This window comes from Moschus berezovskii, chromosome 1, assembly GCF_049115385.1.
Source record: "Moschus berezovskii isolate FMDL1 chromosome 1, NW_MosBer_1.0, whole genome shotgun sequence".
In the NCBI taxonomy this organism is placed as follows: domain Eukaryota; kingdom Metazoa; phylum Chordata; class Mammalia; order Artiodactyla; family Moschidae; genus Moschus; species Moschus berezovskii.
In genome coordinates this window covers 7662221-7690216 of record NC_142460.1, presented here as the reverse complement: position 1 = coordinate 7690216, position 27996 = coordinate 7662221, and the positions used below count along the sequence as shown (strand labels likewise).

Genomic DNA, 27996 nt, shown 5'->3' with positions numbered 1-27996 from the left:
GGGCACCTACCGACCTGGGGAATTCCTCGTTCAGTATCCTATCATTTTGCCTTTTGATACTGTTCATGGGGTTCTCAAGGCAAGTATACTGAAGTGGTTTGCCATTCATGAACTCCTTATTGCCAAATTTAGACTTAAATTGAAGAAAGTAGGGCAAACCACTAGACCATTCAGATATGACCTAAATCAAATCCCCTTATTATTATACAGTGGAAGTAAGAAATAGATTTAAGGGTCTAGATCTGATAGATAGAGTGCCTGATGAACTCTGGATGGAGGTTCGTGACATTGTACAGGAGACAGGGAGCAAGATCATCCCCATGGAAAAGAAATGCAAAAAAGCAAAATAGCTGTCTGAGGAGGCCTTACAAATAGCTGTGAAAAGAGAAGCGAAAAGCAAAGGAGAAAAGGAACAATATAAGCATCTGAGTTCCAAAGAATAGCAAGGAGAGATAAGAAAGCCTTCCTCAGCGATGAATGCAAAGAAATAGAGGAAAACAACAGAATAGGGAAAACAAGAGACCTCTTCAAGAAAATTAGAGATATCAAGGGAACATTTCATGCAAAGATGGGCTCGATAAAGGACAGAATGGTAGGGACCTAACAGAAGCAGAAGATATTAAGAAGAGGTGGCAAGAATACACAGAAGAACTGTAAAAAAAGATCTTCACGACCAAGACAATCACAATGGCGTGATCACTCACCTGGAGCCAGACATCTTGGAATGTGAAGTCAAGGGAGCCTTAGAGAGCATCACTACGAACAAAGCTAGTGGAGGTGATGGAATTCCCATGGAGTTATCTCAGCAGTGGCCACAGGACTGGAAAAGGTCAGTCTCCATTCCAATCCCAAAGAAAGGCAATGCCAAAGAATGCTCAAACTACCGCACAACTGCACTCATCTCACACGCTAGTAAAGTCATGCTCAAAATTCTCCAAGCCAGGCTTCAGCAATATGTGAACTATGAACTTCCAGATGTTCAAGCAGGTTTTAGAAAAGGCAGAGGAACCAGAGATCAAATTGCCAACATCCGCTGGATCATGGAGAAAGCAAGAGAGTTCCAGAAGAACATCTATTTCTGCTTCATTGACTATGCCAAAGCCTTTGACTGTGTGGATCACAAGAAACTGTGGAACATTCTGAAAGAGATGGGAATACCAGACCACCTGACCTGCCTCTGGAGAAACCTGTATGCAGGTCAGGAAGCAACAGTTAGAACTGGACATGGAACAACAGACTGGTTCCAAATAGGAAAAGGTGTACGTCAAGGTTGTATATTGTCACCCTGCTTATTTAACTTCTATGCAGAATACATCATGAGGAACGCTGGGCTGGAAGAAGCACAAGCTGGAATCAAGATTGCTGGGAGAAATATCAATAACCTCAGATATGCAGATGACACCACCCTTATGGCAGAAAGTAAAGAGGAACTCAAAAGCCTCTTGATGAAAGTGAAAGAGGAGAGCGAAAAGGTTGGCTTGAAGCTCAACATTCAGAAAACAAAGATCATGGCATCTGGTCCCATCACTTCATGGGAAATAGATGGGGAAAAAATGGAAACAGTGTCAGACTTTATTTTTTGGGCTCCAAAATCACTGCAGATGCTGACTGCAGCCAGGAAATTAAAAGACGCTTACTCCTTGGAAGGAAAGTGATGACCAACCTGCTGCTGCTGCTGCTGCTAAGTCACTTCAGTCGTGTCCGACTCTGTGCGACCCCATAGACGGCAGCCCACCAGGCTCCCCCATCCCTGGGATTCTCCAGGCAAGAACACTGACCAACCTAGATCATATTAAAAAACAGAGACATTTTTTTGCCAACAAAGGTCCGTCTAGTCAAGGTTATGGTTTTTCCCATGGTCATGTATGGATGTGAGAGTTGGACTGTGAAGAAAGCTGATCGCCGAAGAATTGATGCTTTTGAACTGTGGTGCTGGAGAAGACTCTTGAGAGTCCCTTGGACTGCAAGGAGACCCAACCAGTCCATCCTAAAGGAGATCAGTCCTGGGTGTTCATTGGAAGGACTGATGTTGAAGCTAAAACTCCGATACTCTGGCCACCTGATGAAAAGAACTGACTCACTGGAAAAGACCGTGATGCTGGGAAAGACTGAAGGCGGGAGGAGAAGGGGACAACAGAGGATGAGATGGTTGCATGGCACCACCTACTCAATGGACATGAGTTTGGGTAAACTCCGGGAGCTGGTCTGGCGTGCTACACTGGTCTGGCTGCATGGCACCACCTACTCAATGGACATGAGTTTGGGTAAACTCAGGGAGGTCTGGCGTGCTACAGTCCACAGGGTCACAAAGAGTTGGACAGGAGTGAGAAAATGAACAAAAACAAGTTATTTCCACCTGTCACTAATAGAAGGACTGAACTACAATAATTCTCTCTTCTATTCTTCCACTGTTCCTTCAGGACCTTACTAAGAAATATTCTCAACTGTTCCCATAAAGCCAATCATTCGACTCCTCAAGAGCTTTACTACACTGCCACCAAAGTTGAACTCTCTCCTTTCAATCTACAAAACCTGAGTCGTGGGTCAGGACTCCCCTGGCAGCCGGTGGTTAAGAGCGCACCAACTGTTAGCCATCATGGTCTTCCTTGTCCTAATTGTGCTGGCACACACTAAATTATCTCAACACTTAACAGCTGAGGTCACCAAACCTTACTCACTGTTGTAGTGAAAGCTTCTACCACCACAGTCCACATATCTTACAGAGAACAGGCAAAAGTATGTTCAGTTGAAGAGGAAAAGCCTCACCTTTTACAATTTATCAAAGCATTTACAATTTATAAGAACATCATTTTTCATTCAACAGAATACAGAAACATCACAAAACAATTTTAACTAAATATCAAAGAATGAATATTTTGTTGAAGTGTAAGACTCATAGTACACCATAAGATGCTCAAATTCGCTCATAAAGAAGAGTAAATTCAAACAACTAGACTGAACCATTCACCTATTAAATTGACAAAAGATTTAAAACCTGAATAATGCCAACGTTTTTGAGATTTGGGAACCACACACTCTTAGACACTGCTGTGAAGTATAAATTGGTGTCACTTTTTGGAAGACAGTTGGTAAACATATTCATATGTACATATACCTGGTGAACCAGCAATTTCTCTTACAAACATGTATCCTCTGGCTAACGCTAACAAAAGTTACAAGTACAAGGATGTACACTGCAGCACTGTTTAAAAATAGCACAAGTATGGGCTTCCCTGGGGGTCTAGGGGTTAAGAATCCGCCTCCCGATGCAAGGGACATGGGTTCATTCCCTGGGCCAGTAAGATTCCACGTGCCTTGGAGCAACAAAGAATAGCCCCTGAAACGAGAGAAAGTCTGCAAGCCATAACCAAGACCCAGCGCAGCCAAAAATAAACAAAATATTTTTTTTTAAAGTTCTAAAAATAGGGGGAAAAATTAAATTCTCTCTAATGGAGATTGACTCAATTGTGTTGCATCCATAACACCAAATACTTCCCAACCATTAAAAAAAAAAATACAGGGAAACTCTACCACCTGACACAGGAGTATTTCCAAGATAGAGCAAGACATTTAAGTTGCAAAACTGCTTGCTTCACAAGACCCCATTTGTTTTTTAAGTACGTAGAGTACACATACACAATGTCGCACCTCAAAAAAAACTTAGGGCTCACACTAAACATACAGTTCTGTCACTTGCTGTTCAGTCGCTGACTCTCTGCAAGCCCATGGTCTGCAGCACACCAGGCTCCTCTGTCCTCCACTATCTCCTGAAATTTGCTCAAATTCAAGCCCATTGAGTCAGTGACGCCATCCAACCATCGCACCCTCTGCTGCCCCATGTTTGTAACACATGTGTATATACCAAACGCTTATATATACAGTTTACATATATATGTATAGAACATTTCTGGTAGGAAAAACTAAATAGCTGTTACTTATGGAGCACAGGCAGGGAGGGCTAGGGATGGGTGACACCATTCATTCTGTAGGGCTGGATCTTCTTTTAATCATGAAAACTAAAAACTTGTTTATCTTTAAAAACTAAAATTCCCCAGATCAAAATGATACCTTTGAAGTCTAACGTAAGACTGCTCAAACAGGAGTCCTAAACAGATGAGAAAGTGCTAAGAGGACACTCCTACTCCAATGACCACGCATTCAATCAAGCCCAGAGGTCCTCAACAAATTATCTACGGTCCCAAGACCAACCCTGACTGGCCAGCAAGGACCAGCCCAACGCTACCAACCTCGGCCACCAGAAAAGCCTGAGCACCATGCCAGGGCCACACCAGAAGCAGACACTTCTCAAACAGGCCCGTCATTCTCCTTGGACAAGGGCATGTGTGCCCTAACCCTCCCTCCTCTTCCCAAAAGCTCTTTTATTAGTGTGGGTGCTCATCTCCAATGTTTAAAACGACAGCAGCTAATTGATAAAGTGTTAACCTGATGACAGATGAAGGCTATTTCCCTAGGAATAGTTCCATTTTAAATTAGAGGATCCAGCTCTTACCTTAATCTACAGAATGAATGCAACGGTGAGAATGGCAAGCCAATCAGCTGGAAAGGAAAGGCATGGACAGGGCCTACCTTTGTTCCTTCTGGTCATGCCAAACCCACAGCTCCCTTTCATCTACCCTAACGCTGGAGACAAACCTCTCTACCCACCACAGCACCAACACTAATGATACCTGACTTAAAACCTCAACTTTCCACCTTTAAATATTTATTGGACCAACTTACAGTATTTTTCTAAGAGGCTCAGGAGACAGTGAAGTGAGCCAACCATTCAATAGCAATGAGCTCACACATAAATAGCAACATATTTGAATGACAGATCTTCCTATAAAATAAAAAATGCAGTTGTACTCTTCTCCTTCCTCTCTTCTGGGGAAAGAACAAAGACCCAAGAGTCAGGAAAACATGCACTAGCCCCCACCCCAGACCGGCTTACTCCAAGGCATTGGTTAGTCATTTCATTTCTTTGCATCCATTTCCTCCTTGAAGATGCGAAATGAACTATGTCAGTGTTTCTCAAAATGTTTCTACTGCATCAGGGATACTTGCAGTCCCAATTAAGACAGTGGATTCCAGCATATCACCCAAACCTTCAGAAAGACGAGTCTCGAGCTGGGAGTCCCACAACTCTGACAAGTTCTCCTGAAAACTATCTGAGGCTCATTAGTTCCTCAGGTCTCTACTTGACCTAATTATAGGCTAGTTCAAAGGAATCCTAGACCTTCCTCTTCTGTCACCCAAGAAAAAAAAGAGCAAGACACTGGATAGTAAATGTTTAAATATCACTGCTATGATCGTTACAACTTCAGTGATCCAAACACTTATTGAAAACCTGACAAGATCTTGAAATAATGAATCACACTCTCCTAGTATTGCTTGCTGAGGTTATGTACACAAATACACACAAAATGGTCCATGAGACTGCTAAAACTAAATCCAAAAGCTTAGACTTCAAATACTGTTTACATGTAATAGTTACAGCAATCGAGAATGTTTCTATCAGAAAATACCTCCAATAAAATAATGTGCTATTAGACTCCAAATTCCTCCACTATTATAAGTTTAGTTACGTTAACTCTAATCTGACTACATATGTATATACTGCATATACTAAGTACTGATAGTCTATTCAATTTACACACCATAGTTCAAATGATTAATGAGCAAATATGGAATATAAACATTAATTAGTGCAATAAGTTGTCTTTCCAAAGTTCATCTCTGTTAAATTTCTTCCAAAACATCTGAAAGAGTGATGAGGCAATGATTCATAATCCCCCATTCTCCCATTCATCAGTAAAAACAGATTTTCAGGCAGACAATCAGCCACCCTACTGATGACCACATATCCCAGCCTCCTTTGCAGCTACACGGGGCCACCTGACGAAGTTCCGACCAACAGGTGTGAACAAGTCACGTGTGCAATTTCCAGGTTCGTCTTTAAAGAAGGGTTGTTCTCGCCCCATCCTGTTCCTGGACCGAAAATGTGGGAGCAAGTGGTCTTGAACTGCGGGGGCCACGGGGCCCCGTTACGCACAGGAAGCAACAGGACAGACGAAACCGAGGTCCCCTGTGTCTTGGAGCTGCCACATCAGCCTCAGATGACTTACATGAGAAAGCCACTGCAGTCAGAACATGGGCCCAATCTTGTGTTCTAACTAATGCAGACAGAAAGCTTAAGTTACTAATAAATATTACATAATAGCTACTTACCAACTCAGTAAAGTTGAAACTCTAATTATAAATTCTTGGGTAACCTCACTACTGAAATTATTGCTACTGTACCAACTTACATTTATATGGCATTTTACACTTTCGCAAAGCATCTCATTAAGAGTACCTCATTTCACATTTTCCAGATCCTGGGCAGGGCAGCTAGGCCTCAAGCCCGGTCGGCATACAGGAGCTACTCTGCCCGAGACCACACAGCAAGGAGCGGTGCTCAGGCTTCTGTGTGCCTGTCCGTTCACCTACTCTTGCTGGGTGCCCCGCACTGGCGCTACAGACACTGGAGCCACGGGCTACTCCTGTCCAGGTGGGCCTTACAGTTTAACGGAAGAGGGAGGGACAGGCAGTAAAAGCACACATGTACATATGCACGTTGCTCAGTCGTGTCCGCCTCTTTGCGACCCCATGGACTGTAGCTCCCCAGGCTCCTCTGTCCATGGAATTCTCCAGGCAAGAATACTGGAGTGGGTTGCCATGCCCTCCTCCAGGGGATCTTCCCAACCCAGGGATTGAACCCGGGTCTCCTGCATTGCAGGCAGATTCTTTACCAACTGAGCTACCATGGAAGCCCGTACATATGCGTACCTATGAATAACTGTATGGTTACTTTTAGTAAGGGCTGTCAAAAAAAAGCCATTGGTAAGAACACATGGCCAAGGAACCTTACTTAGAACCGAGTTTGGGGAAAGAAGTAGCATTTATGTTGAGACCGTGAGGACGGGTATCAGTGAAGAGGAAAGGAGGGAGAAGACAGTTAAGAAATGTGTCTGTTATCTCAGTCTTCACAAGCACCCCATGGTAAGCATCACCAACTCATCTTACAGATGAAGAAACTGATACTAAGCAAGACCACTGTGCCTTAAGTCCACAGTGCCCGTGAGGGGCGGGGCTGGTTCAGACTCCTGACCTGCCTGACTCTGGCGCTCCGCCTGGTACCGCCTCACAGGCCTACACGCTCTCCCGTTTCCATGCTTCCTCAGCCGCTATCTCGACCTCTGAATTAAGCAGATTTGAAGATCTCATGTTTGGCTCAGACGGTCAAGCATCTGCCTACAATGCGGAAGACCCGGGTTCGAGCCCTGGGTTGGGAAGATCCCCTGGAGAAGGAAACGGCAATCCACTCCAGTACTATTGCCTGGAAAATCTCATGGACAGAGGAGCCTAGTAGGCTACAGTCTATGGGGTCGCAAAGAGTCTGACACGACTGAGTGACTTCACTCATTTCACTCACCCAAATGCATGTGCTAAAATGCCAACCTTAACCACAAACATCCAGAAAACAAAACAAAAAATCAACTCTTGTCAGTAAAAATTTTATATAGAGAAACAAAGAGAACTATTTAATGAACAGGGATGTTATTTAAAATAGAATTGATGCTAAAACCAATTTCATTCCATGTTAAACCAGTCCACTAAGCGCCTCTCCGCAAAAGCAACTTAAACAAGCAATTAAACTATGGGGCAATAAAATGAAAAATAACTCGAGTATAGATACATTTTAAACTATTATGCATCACATATCAGATATGGGCACATGTCCATCAAACAATAAATAATTAAAACAAGCAAAACTTTCACAGTATTACAAACTTTTAAAAGTCACCTTCGAGAAGACAGGGTGCATAGCTCTGGGAGAAGAATCAATTGCTAAGAAGCCTAAATGGTTCTATATCAGCAAAACGCATGCCTACAAGCAACCACATTATTTCAGATGTTCAATGTACTATAAATTATCTCCAATGAGGAATTCTATCTCACTATGCAACTCTGGAAGAAGGTTTCCAAAGCAAAAGCATAACTTAGTTCAAATGTTTGGCTGATTTATACAGTGCTGTATTTCCAAATCATTTTGTTTTCATATACCAAAAAATGAAACGAAGACCAGCAGCCACTAGGTTAGGAGATGAGACTTGTCTGTAATTACCTAATAAGAACCTTAATTACTTTAGTCATGTGAAGTCAAATTTCACTTTCACATAACCAACAGAAAACTTTACAGCTCTAGCTTTACATTATAACACTGATATAAGGCAAGATTTTGAATGATTTATTTATTTAGGGGCAACTGGGGAGAAATTTTAGGTAATTTAATTTGGTGATTTTCCCCAAGTAATGAAACACAAATTATAACCTCCCCTCCCCAAAATTTTAATCCAAAACTGTGCCAGCTTTGGGTTATGAATTACCATAATTTCTCTAACCTTCAAAACATTGCCCAGTGGCCAAAAGAATATATAGTAAGAGGTCTTTTAAAAAGCATGCCCGCTGTGTGTCTGTATGTCTGTACGGTGCTCACACAGAAACAACAGAGCCACACGATTCACTTCAGGCACTGTTAGTTCGTTAGTGTCAAGGCTCAGGGGCCCATGCTTCAAGTTTCAAGAAGAATCTTTACTTCTAAATAGAAAACACACCCAAGAATCTGGAGGTAAAACCACCAAAACACAGGAACTAGTTATTCTTAGCTCACAGTTTAAATTACTGATAGGAATACAACAAAATTCTAAGACTAGTAGAATTTTGGGGAGAGAAGAAAGAGTCAATATCTTCATAAAGACTCTGGAAGTTTGGGGGTTCTGTTGAGTTCACATGTTTAAAGCTTTTTCTCAGGCAATGAAAAGAGAAACTTTGGGTGTGGGGGTGTGGGTGTAGGAAATGTGAAAGTTCTTTGAAACAAGAGAAAGCAAATGCTAAAGCAAAGAAAATTTGACACACACCTTGTGACAAAGAAGAAAGTCACAAATGAAGTCCCCTCTTCTATTTAGCTAATTTTTAACAGCATGCATAAGGCAATTCTCTTCTCACTCATAATAAAGTTATTTCTATTCAAATTTTCTCCCCATGACTGGATAGCTGCCAACCATAAACACACATGGGAAAACATCCCTGAGCATCCCAAACCTCTAAGCTATTTCTTTCACTTGTTTTTGTTTTCAAGTAGTACCCAAGATTCCATATACACTAGCATCTCCTTTCTTTATATAAACAAAATGTATGCCAAAGGTCACACTAATCATGCATTATAACAAGTTATCTTCAATTTTCCTTTCACAGATAATCGTGGGGCTATAAAAACCTATATAAATTCTTTAAATACCAGTTGCTGCACTTACCACTTCCCACTCCCACATCTCTAAGTCATAAACACAAAAACTTCCCATAAATAAAACTTAGGGGCAGACATCAGACAATATTCTAAGTGGGGGAAAAAATCCTAACCCAAGGTTGTTTGCTTTTTTTTAATCTACATTCCCAAACAAGACACTGCATTACAATGGAATATTTTCATTTATTTTGAATGTTAGTGACCTTAAAAGTCTGGACTAAATGTCTGAATCCCCAGGACACAGTTATTATGTATGTGTATTACATTTCCAGTAAGTCCCACCAAAACATCTTTAAATGAAATTTAAGATCCTAAACCTAAATTCCATATTCTAAACAAAACCATCTCACTAGATTTCACAGTCCATCTCCCACCCCTACCGATAACGACCATCCACTTCACCCAATTCTACGCAAAGCCTTAATCTTTTTTAGATTTCAAAGGAAAACCTTCACTTTACAGGAAGAGAGGAGATCCTTCTTCCTAGGAGACTTAATTTCTGAGCTTATGCCTCTTAGGAAGTTTCTGTATTCAGTTTTACAATTTGGTGTAGACACCGACAGAACTCCTTAACTTTTTGGCAAGGTTTGAAGTCTAAATGAATTTGGACAGCCACCATAAACACTACTGCTACTCCAAAGCAAATCCTCCAAAACCAGTGGGGTACTTTAAGTGTAAGTCCTACATCTATTAAAAAATCTTAATACAACTTGAGTAAACTTTTTTCATAACTGCTGTTTCCTTGAAACTATCTTCTTCAGTTTAAAATCTTACCACGTGAAATTTTAGTTCTAGTCTCATATTTATATCAGAAAAAAAATTATCCTTAAAGTAACTAGTCAAGATACAGAAAATTTACAAAGCTAAAGGTAACGCCACTAAATTATTCAAATGCCCCCCCCAGATCAAAGTATTACGTATATCCACTCTTAAATACTTCGTATAAGTGTAAGGACTCCCAGGGAAAATCTAAGTATCCAAAGATAAAAAATAACCAAAAATAACTTTGCACAAAACTTTATGACTCATCAATACTTAAGTGATGACTATAATCAAAATTAAGTGTGAGGAACCAAACGCAGAACAGAATACTTTTAAATTTTTTCCATTCAATAATTGTCTACACAGTTTTCTTCAGAGTGGGGCGGGGGATGGGGGGAGCTGACAAATTAGTTTCATTAAGAGGGCCTCGCTTCATTCTCTTCTTTCCGCTTCTGCAAACCACAAAAGTTAATTCCACGCCAACACTATACGTGGATACAGCCCTGAGTCATTACAACCAAACAGCTCCAAAATTTGCCAGTACTTCTAATACCGAGTTATAAGCTAGTGATTAAGAGCCCCGGCTGGCTACAGACTCCGGGCTTCAGGAGTCCCAGCTGTATGACCTTGGATGAGTCACCGCTCAGTTTCCTCCTCTGTGAAATGGGTAACAGTTTCTACCTGGAGGATAAAAGAGTTATTAATACACCGTCCTAATCTTTTAACTCGGGATCGAAAACAATGTTATAAACGGTGTATATCCTGACAACCTGGGCCGAATTCAAGAAACAAATGGCGCTGGCGCTCAAGTACTGCACCTAGTTACCAAGATTCATATCATCCAAAGGTTTTGGACGACAGACTCAGCCAAAGTCGTCGGAATCACTCATTAATTCTGCCCCATTTTTAACTATTTCGGGCCGGGGAAGGGGGGCGGGGGGAGGCCTTTCCGCCCAGCGTGAAGCTTCTTCAGCCAGCCCCGGCGGATCTAAGCCTATGAATAAGGCTCCGGCGAGTTTTGCTGCTTACACCCAGGTCCCGATTACTAATTTACGCATACGCGGCCCCCCGGCACCCTCCGAGGGCTGTGCTGCGCGGGTCATCAGCCCTCCGCCGTCGAGCGGCCGGGCTCTCACGCGCACAACTTCCGAGCAGGCCGAGGGCCCGGGCTCCGCGAGCACGCAGCCCGCAGGGCCTCGCGGGGGGCACCCGGCTCCCCGGCGCCGCGCCCGGCGGCCGGGAACAGCCGTCTCCCCTGTAAGCCGTGGCATTGTCCTTGCGGAGGGCCGCGGTCGCGGTTCCCACACTGGTGGGGACTGAGAGGAGGGACGAGGGAGGAGCTGGGGGAAGAGGATGAGGAGGAAGAGGAGGCGGAGGAGGAGGAAGACACCCTCCTCCCCTGCGCTCGGGCGACCAGGCGAAAGGTCTGGCGCTTGCTCCCGGCCCCCAGGCCCCGGCTCCCGGGAGGCCGCGGCCCCGGCGCCCCCCGGCCCTCCGCAACTTCCCCTCCGCTCGCGCCCGCCTCTCCTCCGGGACCCGGGCCTGCCGGCCGCCCGCCCTCCCTTTCCCCCCGCCCCGACCCCGGGCGGGCGGCCGGCAGGCCGGCCTCGGGCCGCGGCGCCTCCTCCTAAAATGGCAGGGCCCTCCCTCCGCCCGGCCGGCCTCGGCGCGGGCCCCGGCTGCAGGCCGCAGCGGGGAAGCCGGGCCGCCGGGCGCCGGGCGCGGCCGCGGCCGGACACTCACCGGGACGATGGCGGGGCGCTCGCGCCGTTCCCTCCGGTGAGTCTCTGCCGCCGGCTTCCCGCCGCCGCCGCCGCCGCTGCGCCCCCGCCGCGGCCTCCGCCGCCAGCGCCGCCCCGGCCGCCGCTCTCCGCCCCCGGCGCGCCCGGCTCCGCGGCCTCCGAGCCGCAGCCTCCGCAGGTCTCGCCGCCCGGCTGGCGGGTCCGCGCGGCGCCCGCTGCGGCGGGGGTGCGTGTGGAGGCCGGGGAGGCGGCAGCCCCCTCCCCGGCGAATACCGCAGTCCCCGGACCCCGAGCCCCGCGGCGCGGCGGGGGCCGCGCGGCCCGGCCCGGCGCGGCGCGGAGGGCGGCGGCGGCTTCTTCCCCGAGGAGGATTTTGTAAATCTCACAAAATGGCGCGCGCTCCAAAGCTGCGCAGCGAGGAGCGCCGGGGCCCGAGCGGCGGCGGCGGCGGCTCAGCGAGGAGAGCCCGAACCGCCCGCCCCCGAGTCCCCGCGCGGACAGACGGATACACACTCACTCTCACACACACGCGCGCACGCACCCTCGCACACGCTCCCTCACACACACACACTCTCTCTCACACTCACACCGGTCCCGCCCGCTCGCCGGCGGCGGCGGCGGCGGCAGCGGCACCAACAGCAGCAGCAGGAACAGCAGCACAAGCGGCGGCGGCGGCGCCCGCACCCCCCGCTCGGGGTGTCCGCTCTCCTGAGCCCGACCTGGGCCGCGATCAGCAGCAGCGACGGCAGCAGTCTCCCCGGATCCCCCTGCCGCTCTCGCCGCCGCCACCCCCGCCTCACTCCAATGGGGCTTTTTATTATTATTCGGGCGGGAAGCGAAAGGGTTTAAAAAAAAACCCAACCAACAAAATGGCGACGGACCGACCCGGTCGCTATAGCAACTGTCAATCAAAACGCAAACCCCCCCCACCCGCGGCTGACGTGCTGACGTCCTCCTCCCGCCACCCCCGGCCCCAAGCCGGAGGGCGGGACCTGTTGCTCGGGCAACGGCAGATTCCGTTTCCCTCCTTTTCCCTCCGTTCCCCCCAGCCCCCGCCTCAGTCCCCGACCGACCAACCACCCAACCCCCTCAGGTCACGTGAAGGATAAATTCGGAGCTCGCTACGAGTGTCAGAGGAGGGCGCGTGATTCGCTCGCGGGAGGGGGGCGGGGGGGAGACGGCCGGGCTGAGGGGAGGAAAGGGGAAGAGGAAGGCAGGACGGGCGGGCGGGGGCCGAGGCGGCGGCGCGGCCTGTGCCCGAGCGCCCGCCGCTCCCCGGGCCGCCCAGCCGCGCCCCGCCCCGCGCGCGCCGCGCCGACTGCGGTCCCGGGAGCGCGCGCGCGTCCCCGGCCTGCGCGCCGCCGCCGCCCGCGGAGCCCGGCGCTTCCGCGTCGCGCGCGCAGCCCCGCCCGCGCCCGGGTGGGGGAGGGGCGGGGAGGACCCGGGGCGCCCCGCGCCCCCCGCGTTCCCGGGGCCGGGGCTGCTCACCTGCATCCCCGGGGAGCGCGCCGCCGGCCGCGCCCGCCTGCGGGCTCAGGCTGCGCTGGGACGGGCTCGCGTGCCCCCCTCGCGGGAAAAGATGCCCACGGAGGCTGCGGCGGCGGCGGCGGGGGGTGGGGAAGAGGCCGCCTCCGCGCTTCAGACATCTCAGGAATTCCGGACGCTTCGCCCCGGTTCCGGGATGCCCCTGCGGCCGACGCCTCGCTTAAACCCTGGCGCTCGATCTTTGCAGCGGCTGGCGCCGGCGTTCAGAAATGACGGACGGAGCCATCATAAGCACTCCAGGCTTTCCCACGGATTTCAACTCCCCCCACCCCCCATCCCTTTCGGGGCGCAGCCTTCCTTCCCCATCGGAATGCCCCGAAAATTAATCTGCTCAAAGCGATCACTGTATCCTCGTTCAGCTCCCTCATCTCTTGCACGCAACAGCTCAGTTTCCAGATTCTCAATTCGTCCACAATTTTGTATTAATATTCTGGCCTTTGTTTCTCTTCATTCTGTCTGTCCTTTCCGCCTGGCTAAATATTGTGAGGCGTGCACAGACCCCCCGCCCGCGCCCCTAGACTTTAAAACCTAGGTATACTAGTAGCCATGCTGTGCTGGCTACTTTGTAATTAGTAGACAGTCACTGGCTAAAAAACGTATTTTGTACCAATGCTAGTAAAGTGACACTTGATATTGTGCTAAAAAATGATAATGTACATAGTATTTTACTGCAAGTCCAACAATTTATTTCTAAGCTGGATTGTGCCATCTTCGATGATAGTGTTCATGTCCATTTTTTTTTCTTTTCCTGTTCACAAGTACGGTGGCAAACAGAATCCTAGGTGTAAAGAGAAACAGCCCCGTGGCCAATATGGGGAAAGATTCTTATAAGAAGAGTGGATATGTGTTTATCTGTAACTGATTTGCCTTGCTGTGCCACTGGAACTAAGCATTGTAAATCAACTATACTACCAATTTAAAAAAAAATATACTTTTAGTACAAACGGGACGGGGTGAGAAAAGACCAGCTCTGTAATAAATATTAGTCTCTATCCTCTGTGACTGGAGGAAAGACACAAGTTTTTTTTTTCACAAATATTACTCTCCTGCAGTTATTACTGCTACTGCTAAGTCACTTCAGTCGTGTCCAACTCTGTGCGAGCCCATAGACGGCAGCCCACCAGGCTCCCCCGTCCCTGGGATTCTCCGGGCAAGAACACTGGAGTGGGTTGCCTTTTCCTTCTCCAATGCGTGAAAGTGAAAAGTGAAAGTGAAGTCTCTCGGTCGTCTCTGACTCTTCGCGACCCCATGGACTGCAGCCTACCAGGCTCCTCCATCCATGGGATTTTCCAGGCAAGATTACTGGACTGGGGTGCCATTGCCTTCTCCGCCTGCAGTTATTTGAACCCTAATATACTAAGGCTCCCATTCAAGTTAGCATAATCCAAGACTAAATTAGACGAAAAGTAGGCAAATAGGTTACTTCAGACTGATTCTCGTGATATCAAAAGTTATGACTGTCAAAAGTTCTTTTGAAGCGCTGACTTTTTCAAAAATTGACCTGCTAACGTAATTAAAGTTCACATTCAACTTGATTGTTTCAAATCAGGTGGCCAAGAGTGTCCCTATTGGGGGTGAGAGATAGCTACCATCATTCTGCCCAAGCTTCCGTTTCCACCATGCAACCAAATCCCCGTCTACTGCTTCTCTTCGCCCCGCTCCCTACCCCCACGGGTTCACCACAGTTTTACTTCTATCAGAGCACTTACGTATTTGCAACCTTCAGCATTAAATTGGAATCAATTTTTTTATTGCTGGTAATGAAGGAAACTTGCCTAATTAATCTTCTAGATAACCTGAAAAGTATATGACAATGTCTCAAGAAGACTGCCCTTGGCTTTAGTCAAGTCCACCTGGAAGATTATCAGGGTGAGGCAGGGTTTTGAGTTTACAGTCCTGCAGTGATAGAAGGCATTGCTGGTCTTAGTACCTAGAAGGCTGCACCCTCTCTGTCCCCCATCCCACTCCCTCTTCCTCCCAGTGTGACCGCGTTACACAACACGAATCAATAAACTGTCATGTCCAGGTTGGAATGCTGTAAAATGCTTTTATATGGGCTTCACCTAAAAGCAACCTGTTAATTATGTTGATCCCAAACAAGTGAACACATGTAGGCAGGAAGGACTCGGGTACAGACGCCAGTTTAGTCTTGACCAGGTTCGGTGATTAAATCCTTGCTCTCATCTGAGAATCTTCCCATCAAGTCCACTGCCAGATATATTACAAATCTATGTAGCCATAGAAGTTAACTTCTAAAGGTAAAGACTCTTAAATCACAGATAGTAACAGCCTGCACATAACCAGCACATTCTAGGGAGTACCTTGGACTGCAAGAAGATCAAACCAGTCCATCCTAAAGGAAATCAACCCTGAATATTCATTGGAAGACCTGATGTTGAAGCTGAAGCTCCAATACTTTGGCCGCCTGATTTGAGGAGCAGACTCATTGGAAAAGACCCTGATGCTGGAAAAGGTTGAAGGCAGGAGGAGAAGGCGGTGACAGAGGATGAGATGGTTGGATGGCGTCACTGACTCATTGGACATGAGTTTGAGCACATTCTGGGAGATGGTGAAGGACGGGTGAGCCTGGCGTGCTGCAGCCCATGGGGTCTCAAAAAGTTGGACACGACTTAGTGACTGAACAACAACAAACCTCAGTAATGTGACATCCCTGTTATACCCATGAGAAAACAAGTGCTGAATAATTCAGTAACTTGCCCAAGGTCACACCACCAGTAAGAGGTAAAGTCAAGATTTAAACTCATGTGTAGGACTTCCCTGGTGGTAACTGAATAAGAATCCACCTGCCAATGCAGAGGACAGGGGTTTGACCCCTGATCCAGGAAGCTCCCACACGCTGTGGAGGAGCTAAAGCCCGAGCACCACAACTGCTGAACCAGTGCTCTAGAACTTGGGAGCCCACACACTGAACTACTGAAGCCCATACACTCTAGAGCCTGTGCTCTGCAGCAGGAGAAGCCACTGCAAGAAGACGCCCTGCACCGCAAGGAAGAGTAGCCCCCGCTGGCTGCAACTGGAGAAAGTTCTCATAAAGCAGTGAAGAACGAGGACATGAAAAATAAAATAAATAATATATATAATAAAAAGATTCTGCACACATCAGCTAAGACTTGGAGCAGCCAAATATTTTAAAAATAAATATTTTTTTTTAAATAAAACTCATGTGTAACTGCAAAGCCTATGTTACTTTGCAGCACGCCAAAATGATCCAGGGTTATTTGGAGATTGGGTTTTTGCAGAAGTAATCAAGGATTCCCCAGTGGCTCAGCTGGTAAAGAATCCACCTGCCATTTGGGAGACCTGGGTTCAATCCCTGGGTTTGGAAGATCCCCTGGAGAAGGGAAGGGCTACCCACTCCAGTATTCTGGCCTGGAGAATTCCATGGACTACTGTCCATGGGGTCGAAGAAAGTCACACACCACTGAGCAACTTTCACTTCACTTCACTTCAAGCTAGTATATGATCAGCACCAGACTTCCATCACCCGAGTCAGTTTGTCTGTGGCCATCTTTCAAGTGGATCCAGCCCAGACCTCTCCCCTGCGCTCCACCCCTCTGCTCTCAGCATCCCTGCCTTCTCTTAACCCCTGGACCAAGTACTCTGCTGCCATTCTCCTAGCACCATAAAGCTGCCTACAAGGTTATTTTATCCCAGGTGTGGTTCCAGTGTTGCCGTTTCTAAACAGGAAGACATCCAATATTCCTTCAGACATTTGTAAGAACCTTTACCAGGGACTTCCCCAGTAGTCCAGTGGTTAAGAGCACCATGCAATGCAGGGGATGCAGGTTCAAACCCTGGTCGGGGAACTAAGATCCACGTGTCTCAGGACAACTAAGCCTACATAGTGCAACTAAGACCCAAAGCAACCAAGTAAATAATGTTTGTTTTGTTTTTAAAAAAGGAGGTTTGCCAATGTTATTTCACGGATTATCATGAACATTTTCATTTCCTGTGACATCAAGATAAAGGTTAAATGTGAAATTGTGGATTAAACTGGATATTTGCACTGTTTGAGGATATCTTGAAACAGTATTTCGCTACATTTTGGCAAAATTTGAAAAGAAATACACGTGTGTATGTTGTTTGTTGTTGTTCGGTCCCTAAATTATGCCTGACTCTGTAACCCCGTGGACTATAGCACACCAGGCTCCTCTGTCCTCCACTATCTCCTGCAGTTTGCTTAAATTCACGTCCATTGAGTCAGTGATGCTGTCTAACCATCTCATTCTCTGCCGTCCCCTTCTCCTTTTGCCTTCAATCTTTCCCAGGATCAAAGTCTTTTCCAACGAGTCTTTTTGTATCATGTGGCCAAAGTATCGGAGCTTCAGCATTAGTCCTTCCAGTTAATATTCAGGGGTGATTTCTTTTAGGATTGACTGGTTTGATCTCTTTGCAAGACAAGGGACTGACTCTCAATCCAATATATGCATATAAATATACACACACACATAAGTATATATATAATACCTTCCTCAAAATTAACAGGTTGAGGAAAATTGCCCTAATGAAACTGTGAAAGACAATTAAGTACATGGAATTAAAAATTAGGTAAGAGGTTTGGAAATCTACAAAGGTCTTTTACTTCAGTGGTTCATTAGTTCAACAGTTTTCGGGGATTTTGGCTATTTTGTTGGTATTTTAATGTAGGTATTAATATGTGGTGAACACCCTTTAATATTCCTACAGTCTTTTTTTTGTATGTCCACTTACTGCTATTTTTCTGTTTGCTTCAGTTGAATACAAAACATCCTTTTTGTGTAGGTAGCAGTGATATTACTTTATCATATTGCATTTGCATGTCTGTTTCTAAACTATAAGTGCTTTTAGGACAAGGATCCTATATTTTCATCTTTGTATTACTAGTACTAGATCTGGCGTATCATAAATACTATTTTGGGTTTTTTTTGTAAATACTGTTTTGTATTTTTATTTTATTTAAAGATTTTTTGAGGTCTTAGCTCCCAATCAGGGATTGAATATGCATGCCCTGCTTTGGAAGGCGAAGTCTTAACCACTGGACCACCAGGAAAGTCCCTATTTTGTATTTTAAATGAATGATTGTCTTCTGAAATTTTCTTCCTATTTTCCTCCACCCTATATGAGGGTTTTTGGCAATCATAAAACTTTAGGGGAAACTGTCTAATGATTTGTATAGAAGAGGGAAATGGTCTCTTCTGGTCTTAAAATTGATAGATTTTCTCTAGTGCCAGGGGAAAGATTGTTGCAGTCGGCAATGTTGGAAGAAGAAAATTCCACTGAAGAGATACAGTAATGTTAGTGATTACCATGGAGCTAGTTTTATTTTATCAATGTTTCTCCGACCAGTGTTCCTACACAGTCCATAGCTCACCCCAAGTATCTCCAGTATGAGAAACTATAAATTAGGGCATGTTCATCAGACAAAATTTTTAGCTTCTATATTCCAAATGCAAAGATAATAGCCTTCTACCTGCTTGTGCTGTTAGCAGCTTAAGGGCATGGTCAAGCACTGAAAATATTCATGACGGGCAACAAACATGCCTGTCCTTTCCCGCATCTGAAAGCACTTTCAGAATTTTAAAAGCAAAATCTATTATGTTTCCTTTTTAAATCTATAACACAAAGTGTGTAAAGAATAAGACAGAAGGAGCCACTAATCCCATTATAATGACAGTTAATTTTAAATATAAAAACAATCCAGGAGACTTCCCTGCTGGTCCAGTCACTAAGACTCCACACTCCCAATACAGGGGGCCCAGGTTCGATTCCTGGTCAGGGAACTTAACCCTGCACGCCGCAGCTAAAAGATCCATGTGCTGCAACAAAGATGGAAGATCTGGCATGCCACAACTAAGACCCAGCACAGCCAAATAAAGAAAAACTTTTTAAGTAAATAAAAACATTTCAAGCATATGATTTGAAAATTCAAACAGAACAGAAAAGCATGAAATAAAGACTAAAAGCCCTTCCCAGCTTCTGGGCTTGTTCCTCCGTCACCCTCTTTCTCAGGCCTGTAGAGGACTGTTTGTCAAGTTCAGGTTCCTATGACTGTCAAAAGCCTAAAGGACTCTCACTGCTTTGGGGATAACATTCCTAACCCTCAGTCTGTCACCCAGTCCTTTCCTGAGCTGATCCCTCAGGCCTCCTTGGCAGAAGCTTCCCCAAGAGAGGCCCCCAGAACACCGTTCTCCCCCCGGAAGGTCTCCTCCTGACATCAAAGCATTGCTCTTCTTGCACTTTCCTTGTAGGTTTCCTTTTCCATCCGCCAAAGGAAAGGAAGTCCTTTAAGGGCAGAGACCTAGCTCACTTGTCTTTTTTTTTTCTTTACCCCCCAGTGCTGAGCTTATACTGGGAGCCAAGTCAATGCTTTTGTAAGAATGGTGTCACCATGGAATTGCGAAACAGCAAGAGCTGGTTCAGACAGGCAAGCAGCTGGAACCAGGAAATGGTTAAAGGCAGGAGGAATCCACTTCACTCTGGGCTGGTGGCCATCTGCTTCCGGCCTTCCTGTCCCTCCCACAGTGGATGGTGGATGCAGGCTTCCTACAGACTGGGAGGGGGTCTGAGCAGGAGAGTCAGAAACCCAGCGGTGAAGGGGCTCCCCGAGCCCTGAAGGAGGATGTTCAGAAAAGTGGGTCTGTATCAAGGGACTTCTGACTCGCTTTGTGAGAAAGACCAGGTGGGCAGGGCCCCTGGGAGTGCAACGGGGAGTTTGCTCCCCAGAAGATGCGGCTGAGCCTCTCCTGGAGCCAAAAGGGAACCGACATTTGGTTCCAGGTCGCCCAGCCCAAGAGGCTTAAGAGGATTCATGGTGAGCACTAGACCCAGGAGTAAATTCCTGGACCATGTGCTTTCCAGCTAAGCAAGTAGAGTGGAGGTGTCAAGGCCAGAGTTCCAGAGGTCTGAGTTGACAGGGTCGCAGGTGTATATGAGACAGAGGGCTAACTTGGCAGGTACATTCATTCTGACCGCCAGGGATGGGGGCCTGTCCCTAGCAGAAGGCCCCGGATACATCATAGAATCCTAGGATGTGAGAGCCGCCCTCACCTGCGCATCACCCCGATCATGAAGTCGCTGCCGTGGAGTCGAGAGGAAGCCCAGGACACCTTCCCTGTTAGCTGCGCAGGGACATTCTGTTCACATTAGTCACTGGGGACATTTTCATTTTCTTGCAGCGAAGCACGGCACAGGCCAAGTCCGTGAGCCTGGATTTTCAAGAAGGGACTGGTGACCTTAATACAGAAACAATGGCAACAGGGAAGGCGAGTGGCTGCAGAGACAGTGCACGGGGCCGTTTCCACTGCCTCCCAGAGGTAGGACCTGGGCGGTTTACCTAACCTCTCTGAACTTGTTCTTTCCGTTTATTTATCTTGGCCACACCGTGCCTGTGGGATCTTAGTTCCCCGATCAGGGATAGAGCTTGTGCCCCCTGCAGTGGCAGCCCAGAATCCTAACCTAACTGGGCCACCAGGAAATTCCCTGTTCTCTCATTTTAAAGGGGGGATTCTCTCTAATAATTTGTGAACTATAAATCATTATATAAATATTGGCCCTGATATAAATAATAATAAGTAAGAAGAGATTTTCCTGCAAATGTTAGTTTTTGAAGCTTTTTCAAAGATGTCCCTTTCAAAAAATAATAAATTACTTCTGTGTTTTCAGATCTCTCAGGTCCTCCTGCTGTAAACGTAAGTGATTTTTAGTCTCTGTTAAAGCGTGTTTATGAGCTGGAAGCATACTACCTCCTGAAACGTTGTTGTTCAGTCGCTCAGTTGTGTCCGACTCTTTGCAACTCCATGGACTACATCAAGGCAGCACGCCAGGCTTCCCTGTCCTTCACCATCTCCCAGAACTTGCTCAAACTCATGTCCATTGAGTCAGTGATGCCATCCAACCACCTCATCCTCTGTCGTACCTTCTCCTCCTGCCCTCACCTTCCCTGAACTGTACACACCATGAATTCATTGCCCCACCCTGTCCACCCACTCTTTCTAAATTGTACCGTTTGGGACTACACAGACCAAGTTTCCTCAAAATACCAACCTTCAAATAGTGGAGGAAAGCTGTGATTTTCCCACCTGAATCTAGTCTTTCTCAGGCTAAATGTCTCCTTTTCTTTCAACACTTGCCCTGGTCAACCCACCACCCTTTGAGTAACTCCCCTCAAGGTCATCTGTAAGTTGAAATGTTGGAAACAACCTAAATATCCAGCAGTGGAGGCTCAACTAAAAAACATGACAAATCATGTCAAAATAGAACACATAATAAAAATAGGTAAAGCAGTAGATTTAGTATGATTTAACTTATATGCAGAGTACATCATGAGGAACGCTGGGCTGGAAGAAGCACAAGCTGGAATCAAGATTGCTCGGAGAAATATCAATAACCTCAGATATGCAGATGACACCACCCTTATGGCAGAAAGTGAAGAGGAACTCAAAGGCCTCTTGATGAAAGTGAAAGAGGAGAGTGAAAAGGTTGGCTTGAAGCTCAACATTCAGAAAACAAAGATCATGGCATCTGGTCCCATCACTTCATGGGAAATAGATGGAAAAACAGTGGAAACAGTGTCAGACTTTGTTTTTTTGGGCTCCAAAATCACTGCAGATGCTGATTGCAGCCATGAAATGAAAAGACGCTTGCTCCTTGGAAGGAAAGTTATGACCAACCTTGATAGTATATTAAAAAGCAGAGACATTACTTTGCCAACCAAGGTCCGTCTAGTCAAGGCAATGGTTTTTCCCGTGGTCATGTATGGATGTGAGAGTTGGATTGTGAAGAAAGCTGATCGCCGAAGAATCGATGCTTTTGAACTGTGGTGTTGGAGAAGACTCTTGAGAGTCCCTTATACTGCAAGGAGATCCAACCAGTCCATTCTAAAGGAGATCAATCCTGGGTGTTCATTGGAGGGACTGATGCTAAAGCTGAAACTGCAATACTTTGGCCACCTCATGCGACGAGTTGACTCACTGGAAAAGACTCTGATGCTGGGAAAGGTTGGGGGCGGGAGGAGAAGGGGACGACGGAGAATGAGATGGCTGGATGGCATCACCGACTCTCTGGACATGAGTTTGAGTGTACTCCGGGAGTTGGTGATGGACAGGGAGGCCTGGCGTGCTGTGATTCATGGGGTCGCGGAGAGTCGGACACGACTGAGCGACTGAACTGAACTGAACTGAAGTTTTGTAATTAAAACTTTATATGTTAAAATAAATTTTTGTAATATTTGTCACAGGGTGGAACAATGGTAGGTGATGTTTCTCTTGTTTGTGCCTTTTCTTCAAGTTTTCTAGAATGAATTACTGGTAATTAGGAGAAAGAAAAACAGACCTTACGTCCCTATAGTTTTTAACCTAATGGCCCAGGTTCTAAATCTTGGGAATATCATAAAATAGGCTTCTGACCACATATCGTTTCAAAGATAAGCGTGTACCAGGAAGAGCAGAATACCAGGAGCCTAGCAGACATCCACGGAGAAGGCAATGGCACCCACTCCAGTACTCTTGCCTGGAAAATATCCTGGACAGAGGAGCCTGGTAGGCTGCAGTCCATGGGGTCGCTAAGAGTCAGGCACGACTGAATGACTTCACTTTCGCTTTTCACTCCCATGCATTGGAGAAGGAAATGGCAACCCACTCCAGTATTCTTGCCTGGAGAATCCCAGGGACAGAGGAGCCTGGTGGGCTGCCATCTATGGGGTCGCACAGAGTCGGACACAACTGAAGCGACTTAGCAGCAGCAGCAGACATCCAACAAGTATTTGTTTCCTTCTTCCCTAAGTTCTTGAGGACTATTCTCATATACTCCTTTCTCATTAAAATTTCTTTCACCTGTGTCCTATGGCCGGATTTCTAATCCACATTCCAAGAGACACTCACTGTACCTCCAGCTCTGTCCACGCTGTTGATCGAGTTGGGAGAGGGGCAGGTCTCTGATAGATACCAGCTCCAAGAACAAGAAAGAAAAAATTGGACGTTTCCTTAATACCCACTTCAGAGCGGAGATGCAGTTAGAGTAGATCATGTGAGTGAAGGAAGCGGGGAAACAGCATCAAATCAGTGTTCACCTGGTTACTCAACAGGACGATGACAACATCATCAGCAACAAATACTGTCTCTTGCTCACTCCAAAGTTTCAGGAACTGGCTCATGAGGTTTTCAGCAGTAAAGAACTGGAAGGGTGAGTGCATCTATGCCTCCCACCCCATCCTTCTCCCAGATGAGAAAAAGGCAACCTAGAGGGGCTATGAGATTTGCGCCAAGTTGACCCACTTAACTGCAGAGCGGGGAGAGAGACAGGCCCCCTGACACCTAGTCCAGGGCTCTCTCCATCTCTCCTGCCTTCCTTCTATCAGATTCTGAGAGAGAACAAAGTGTCTGTAGCAACTTGAAGGATTAACACCACCGGCTCGAAAGGTGGTCTCCCATTACCCATCATCTTGAACCTGGAGGCTTCCCTGGAGGGGAGGAAGGTCTTTCCCTCCACCTTACTAGGTTCGATAGCTGAGACTGTGACTTAAACAGACAGCAGGCAGGTTGAGAGCAAAAAAGGTGCACACATGTATTCATTTTACTATTATGTGTGTGGGGCATCACACAAAGTGAACACTCAGTAAACCGGTCCACCGGTCTTAGACTGGCAGGATTGGAACTCAATCTGAATTCACCTTTGTATCCCCAGCCCTGATCGGGGCAGCTGACACAGACCAGACACTCAAGCACATGCGGAGTCAGTCACTGGTAATGACCGTTACTGCGGGTAACTCATAACTCAACGTGTAGAAAGCGGTGACTACGTCCATGAAAGGTAAGAGAGCCCGTTAAGGAAGAAGACAGTCCCGGTTCGACGAGTTGAGACCTCTGGTTTTTGTTCCACTGAGTCATGTTTGACCACTCACTGTCTAGACCTGTTTGACAAACAAACAAACAAAACCCTTTAATAGTTGTGAACAAGTATATCATACTTGCTTTTCTCTCTCCAGGGCAAATAATTCCAGTCCCTTTGGCGAGCCAGTGATCAGAAAACATACTCTAATATAATGTTATGATGTCTTGGATATGATGGAAGGTCATGAAAAGTCAGACACAACATCCTACTTTAATATATCTGGCATTTCACGAACTTAAGATAATACAAAATGGTGGAGGTGGCATTTCTCTTATGCTTTTTTTTTTCTTTGTCCAATCTACGTGCTGTCAATTTGTTTCACAGACCCAGCTATCGAACCTAAGAAGGTAGAAGAGAAGTCCTTCCTTGCCTACCCAGGAGCCTCCAAGTTCAAGACTGTTGGTGATCTGAGGCCACCTTTTGTGCTGCTGTTAATTCCTTCAAGTTGCTGCAAATACTTCTAAGTTCTCTCAGAACCTGACAGAAGGAAGGCAGGAGAGATGGAGAGAGCCCTGGACGAGGCGTCAAGTGGTCTGCCTTTCTCCCTACTCTGCAGTTAAGTGGGTCAACTTGGGGCAAATCTCATAACCCCTCTAGGCTGCCATTTTCTCATCTGTAAGAAGGGCAAGGAGATCCGAACAGTCCATCCTAAAGGAAATCAGTCCTGAATAGTCCTTGGAAGGACTGATGTTGAAGCTGAAACTCCAATACTTGGGCCACCTGCTGTGAAGAAATGACTCATTTGAAAAGACCCTGATGCTGGGAAAGGTTGAAGGCGGGAGGAGAAGGGGCGACAGAGGATGAGATGGTTGGATGGCATCACCGACTCAATGGACATGAGTCTGAGTGAACTCTGGGAGTTGGTGATGGACAGGGAGGCCTGGTGTGCTGTAGTCCATGGGTCACAAAGAGTCAGACACGACTGAGCGACTGAACTGAACTGAACTGAAGAAGGGCAGAGGTGGGAAGCCTAGATTGTGTCACTGCTCTAATTGTTTACTGCTGAAAACTCAGTGAGCCAATTCCTGAGACTTTGGGGTGAGCAAGAGACAGGATTTGTTGCGTGATGATTTGTACTATCATCCTGTTGAATAAATGGCTGCATACCTACTTGATAGTGTTTCCCTCTCTTTCTTTACTTAAATGATCTACTCTCTAATTGCTTTACTTCTCTTAAGTGGGTATTAAGGAGATATCCAATTTTTTCTCTTTTGGCTTATAGCCACAGCTTCTTGTCCCAGAGGTTTCTGAGCCTATGAATAATTATCTGGTTTAAGTAAAGGATGCCCCGAAGGTAATAACATACATTGCTCGTCGTTCAAGTTTGCTTGTACTTCCTGTGTAACACCCTCTCCTCTAAAACATTCTATAATGATAATATTACCTGCAATATCACTTTACATTTACACAGACATTTTTCCTAGAATATCTTTCTTGTTAATTACACCAGGATCCATACAGGCTTTAGCAAGGAAAAAGGACAAGTGAATGTCCTCAGTTATGTTGGAAGGGTTCCTCAAAGCAATTTTCTAACTCAACCATTTCATTTTCCAATATCTGTGGCAAATATACAAGAAGAATTGATTTTTGCATGTTGACCATGAATCCTAGAGTTTTGCCTAACTCACTGATTAGACTTTGTAATATATATTTCTAAAGGAGATCAATCCTGGGTGTTCATTGGAAGGACTGATGCTAAAGCTGAAACTGCAATACTTTGGGCACCTCATGCGTCGAGTTGACTCACTGGAAAAGACTCTGATGCTGGGAGGGATTGGGGGTGGGAGGAGACGGGGACGACAGAGAATGAGATGGCTGGATGGCATCACCGACTCGATGAACCTGAGTTTGAGTGAACTCCGGGAGTTGGTGATGGACAGGGAGGCCTGGCGTGCTGTGATTCATGGGGTCGTGGAGAGTCGGACACGACTGAGCGACTGAACTGAACTGAATATATATTTATTATTTTTTATTTATTTGGCTGAGTTGGGTCTTAGTTGCTGCCTGTAGGATCTTTCATCTTAGTTGCAACACATAGGATCTTGTTCCCTGACCAGGGATCAAACCCTGGCCCCCTGCATTGGGAGAATGAAGTCTTAGTCACTGGACCACAAGGGAAGTCCCTGATTAGTTTTAATAGATTGCAAATTCCTTTGAATCTTGTGTACAAAAAAATCTTATCCATAAATAATACTTTTCCTTCTTCAATTTTCAAACAGTGTGCCTTTTCTTTTTTCCCATGACTGTACATTCTTGAACCTCCAATATAATGTTGAAAATAAGTAGTAATAGCAAACATTTTCGTCTTGTCTATTCCTAGAGGGAAAAGCATTCAGTATTTCACAGTTCAGAATTTCATGTATTAGCTGTAGGCTTTTCAGATACTTTATCAAATGGAGGGAGTTTCCTTCTATTCCTACTTTACTGAATGTTTTTGTCGTGAACAGGTATTGAATTTCACTGAGTGACTTTTCTGAATTTATTGAGATTAATCATACAGTTTTAGTCCTTTATTTTTCTAGTGATTTTTTGTTCAGTTCACTTCAGTTCAGTTCAGGCGCTCAGTCGTGTCCGACTATTTGTAACCCCATGAATCACAGCACACCAGGCCTCCCTGTCCATCACCAACTCCCGGAGTTCACTCAAACTCATGTCCATCGAGTCAGTGATGCCATCCAGCCATCTCATTCTCTGTCGTCCCCGTCTCCTCCCACCCACAATCCCTCCGAGCATCAGACTCTTTTCCAGTGAGTCAACTCGTCGCATGTTAACTATAGCTAATTTTTTATTTAAGATTTTTGTGTTCATCGAAGATATTGGTTTCTATCTTTTTTATAATGTCTTCGTCAGGTTCTGTTTTCTAAGTTGTGCTGGTCTCATAAAATGAGTGGGGAAATAGCCTCCTTTTATCCTTCCTTTGAAAGAGTTATATAAGATTCATACCATTTCTTCATTAAATTTTTGAAAGAATTTACCAGTGAAGTCAGTTGGGCATGAAGTTTTTGTAAAGTGACCATTTTTTAATGACAGAGTCATATATTTTTAAAGATATGAGAATATTCAGATATTATACTCTTTATATCTATTTTTGATAAATTTATTTTTTCAAAACAATTTCTCCATTTTATCTAACCTATCAAATTTCTTGACATAAAATTGCTCTTAATTTCCTCCTACTATCCTTTCCATATCTGTGGGATCTGTGGTGATATCTTAGTTTTCATGACTGGTATTGACACTTGTGTTTTCATTCATTTTTACTCATCAATCTTATAAATGATATATTATTTTAAAAAATCTTTTCTGGAGAGTAACTTGTGGTCATGTGGATTCTTGTCTATTGTAGTTCTGCTTTTCCCTTTCATTGATTTTTTGCCTTACTTAAAGTATTTATTTCCTTCTACTTTCTTTGGGTTAAATTTGGTCTTATTTTTCTAAGTTTTTTCAGATAGAAGTTTAGATAATTAACTTTCAACTTGTCTTCTAGTTTATGCATTAGAACAATAAATTGCCCTGTTAAGAAATGCTCTGACTATACCCCACAATGTTGATAGGTTATATTTTAATTATTATTTCAAGTCAAGATATTTCTAATCCATTGTGTTTTTTCTTTAACACATGGGTTATTTAGAAATGTGTGGCTTAACATCTATAGATAACTAGTTAGCTTTTGTTACTGATTTCAACTTTCATTCCACTGTAGTTAAAGAA

The 27996-nt window shown here is 45.6% G+C and overlaps 1 protein-coding gene and 1 long non-coding RNA gene across 4 annotated transcripts in view; one reads left to right on the top strand and one right to left on the bottom strand.

The window, feature by feature from the left end:
* DYRK1A (dual specificity tyrosine phosphorylation regulated kinase 1A) overlaps positions 1-12749 on the bottom strand; it is a 151209-nt gene extending 138460 nt beyond the window's left edge. The window contains exon 1 of one of the 3 annotated variants that reach the window (XM_088835132.1): positions 12573-12749. The gene's annotated coding sequence lies outside the window, so the exon portion shown is untranslated. Of the gene's footprint in view, positions 1-11854; positions 12306-12572 lie in introns of those variants that run through there. The other 2 variants (XM_088835129.1, XM_055416340.2) reach the window with 2 other exon arrangements.
* A 7114-nt stretch (positions 12750-19863) lies between these two features.
* LOC129552416 (uncharacterized) lies at positions 19864-25381 on the top strand. Its single transcript, XR_008685235.2, has 6 exons — positions 19864-20033; positions 20574-20711; positions 21061-21086; positions 23480-23577; positions 24079-24204; positions 24610-25381. It is a non-coding gene; the product is annotated as an uncharacterized LOC129552416 (long non-coding RNA).
* Positions 25382-27996: the final 2615 nt, after the last annotated feature.